Source organism: Arachis ipaensis, chromosome B1 (assembly GCF_059453495.1).
Source record: "Arachis ipaensis isolate K30076 ecotype BB chromosome B1, ASM5945349v1, whole genome shotgun sequence".
NCBI classification, from domain to species: domain Eukaryota; kingdom Viridiplantae; phylum Streptophyta; class Magnoliopsida; order Fabales; family Fabaceae; genus Arachis; species Arachis ipaensis.
This window is the reverse complement of record NC_142436.1, coordinates 64,905,414-64,908,463: the sequence shown is the minus strand read 5'-3', so window position 1 is coordinate 64,908,463 and position 3,050 is coordinate 64,905,414. Positions and strand designations below refer to the sequence as shown.

The 3,050-nt window shown below is 40.4% G+C and overlaps 1 non-coding gene across 1 annotated transcript; it reads left to right on the top strand.

Annotated features, from left to right (window-relative positions):
* The first annotated feature begins 1,925 nt into the window (after nt 1–1,925).
* LOC148576860 (small nucleolar RNA R71) lies at nt 1,926–2,033 on the top strand. The gene has a single exon (XR_015903240.1). It is a non-coding gene; the product is annotated as a small nucleolar RNA R71 (small nucleolar RNA).
* Nucleotides 2,034–3,050: the final 1,017 nt, after the last annotated feature.

Sequence of the window (3,050 nt, the reverse complement as noted above, 5' to 3'; positions counted from 1 at the left end):
AGAACCATGCTCTGTTCTGGCGCTGAACGCCAGACAGATGCTCCTCCAGGGTGTGATTTTTCTTCTGCTATTTTTGATTCCGTTTTCAATTTTTATATTTATTTTGTGACTCCACATGATCATTAACCTAAGAAAATATGAAAAACAAAAATAATAGAGTTAGATAAATTAACATTGGGTTGCCTCCCAACAAGCGCTTCTTTAATGTCAATAGCTTGACAGTGGGCTCTCATGGAGCCTCACAGATGTGCAGAGCTTTGTTGAGACTCTCCAACACCAAACTTAGAGTTTGGATATGGGAGTTCAACACCAAACTTAGAGTTTGGTTGTGGCCTCCCAACACCAAACTTAGAGTTTGACTGTGGGGGCTCTGGTTGACTCTGCTTGGAGAGAAGCTTTTTCTGCTTCCTCTCCATGGTTGCAGAGGGAGATCCTTGAGTTTTAAACACAAGGGAGTCCTCATTCCATTGAAGGACTATTTCACCTCTGTCAACATCAATCACAGCTCTTGCTGTGGCCAGGAAAGGTCTTCCTAGGATGATGGATTCATCCTCTTCCTTTCCAGTATCCAGGACTATGAAATCAGTAGGTATGTAAAGGCCCTCAACCTTTATTAATACATCTTCTACTTGTCCATAAGCCTGTCTTCTTGAGTTATCTGCCATCTCTAGTGAGATTTTAGCAGCTTGCACCCCATAGATTCCCAGTTTCTCTATTACAGAGAGGGGCATGAGGTTTATTCCTGAACCAAGGTCACACAGAGCCTTAAAGATCATGGTGCCTATGGTACAGGGTATTATGAACTTTCCAGGATCCTGTCTCTTCTGAGGCAATGTCAGTTGATCCAGATCACTTAGTTCATTGATGAACAAGGGAGGTTCAACTTCCCAAGCATCAATGCCAAACAATTTGGTATTCAGCTTCCTGATTGCACCAAGAAACTTGGCAGTTTGCTCTTCAGTAACATCCTCATTCTCTTCAGAAGAGGAATACTCATCAGAGCTCATGAAGGGCATAAGGAGGTTCAATGGAATCTCTATGGTCTCTAGATGAGCCTCAGAGTCCTTTGGTTCCTCAGAGGGAAGCTCCTTATTGACCACTGGACGTCCCAGGAGGTCTTCCTCCTTGGGATTCACGTCCTCTCCTCTCCTCACAGGTTCGGCCATGGCGCTTATGTCAATGGCCTTGCACTCTCCTTTTGGGTTCTCTTCTGTATTGCTTGGGAGAGTACTAGGAGGGATTTCAGTGACCCTTTTACTCAGCTGGCCCACTTGTGCTTCCAGATTTCTAATGGAAGACCTTGTTTCATTCATGAAACTTACAGTGGCCTTGGATAGATCAGAGACTAGATTTGCTAAATTAGAAGCATTTTGTTCAGAGTTCTCTGTCTGTTGCTGAGTTGATGATGGAAAAGGCTTGCTATTGCTAAACCTGTTTCTTCCACCATTATTAAAGCCTTGTTGGGGCTTTTGATCCTTCCATGAGAAATTTGGATGATTTCTCCATGTTGAGTTATAGGTGTTTCCATAAGGTTCACCTAAGTAATTTACCTCTGCTATTGCAGGGTTCTCTGGATCATAAGCTTCTTCTTCAGAAGATGCCTCTTGAGTACTGTTGGATGCAGCTTGCATCCCATGCAGACTCTGAGAGATCATATTGACTTGCTGAGTCAATATTTTATTCTGAGCCAATATGGCATTCAGAGTATCAACTTCAAGAACTCCTTTCTTCATAGGCGTCCCATTACTCACAGGATTCCTTTCAGAAGTGTACATGAACTGGTTATTAGCAACCATGTCAATGAGTTCTTGAGCTTCTGCAGGCGTTTTCTTTAGGTGAATGGATCCACCTGCAGAAGTGTCCAGTGACATCTTTGATAACTCAGACAGACCATCATAGAATATATCCAGGATGGTCCATTCTGAAAGCATGTCAGAAGGACACTTTTTGGTCAACTGTTTGTATCTTTCCCAAGCTTCATAGAGGGATTCACCTTCTTTCTGTCTGAAGGTTTGAACATCAGCTCTAAGCTTGCTCAGCTTTTGAGGAGGAAAGTACTTGGCTAAGAAAGCCGTGACCAGCTTATCCCAAGAGTTCAGGCTGTCTTTGGGTTGGGAATCCAACCATAATCTAGCTCTGTCTCTTACAGCAAAAGGGAAAAGCATGAGCCTGTAGACTTCAGGATCTACTCCGTTAGTCTTAACAGTATCACATATCTGCAAGAATTCAGTTAAGAACTGAAAAGGATCTTCGGATGGAAGTCCATGAAACTTGCAGTTCTGCTGCATCAGAGAAACTAATTGAGGTTTCAGCTCAAAGTTGTTTGCTCCAATGGCAGGAATGGAGATGCTTCTTCCATGTAAATTGGAATTTGGTGCAGTAAAGTCACCAAGTATTCTCCTTGCATTGTTGTTGGGTTCGGCTGCCATCTCCTTTACTTGTTCGAAATTTTCAATCAAGTTGTCTCTGGATTGTTGTAATTTAGCTTCTCTTAATTTTCTCTTCAGAGTCCTTTCAGGTTCTGGATCAGCTTCAACAAGAATGTCTTTTTCTCTGTCCCTGCTCATAAGAAAGAGGAGAGAAAAAGAAAAGAAGAGGAATCCTCTATGTCACAGTAAAGAGGATCCTTATTGTTAGTAGAAGAAAAGAAGAAGAAATTCGAACACAGATAGAAGAGGGGGTTCGAATTTGGTGATGATGTGAGGAAGAGATGTTAGTTAATGAATGAATAAATATAATAGGATGAGAGAGAGGGAGGGAATTTTCGAAAATTATTTTTGAAAAGGAGTTAGTGATTTTTTTGAAAATTGGTTTTTGAAGATTTGTTAGTATTTTTTTCGAAAATTAAGATTTAGAAATTAAAATAATTAATAAATTAAAAAGAAATTTTTGAAAAAGGGGGAAGATATTTTCGAAAGTGAGAGAGAGAGAGTTAGTTAGGTGGTTTTGAAAAAGATAAGAAACAAACAAAAAGTTAGTTAGTTAGTTGAAACAAATTTTGAAAACCAATTTTGAAAAGATAAGAAGTTAGGAAGTTAGAAAAGATATTT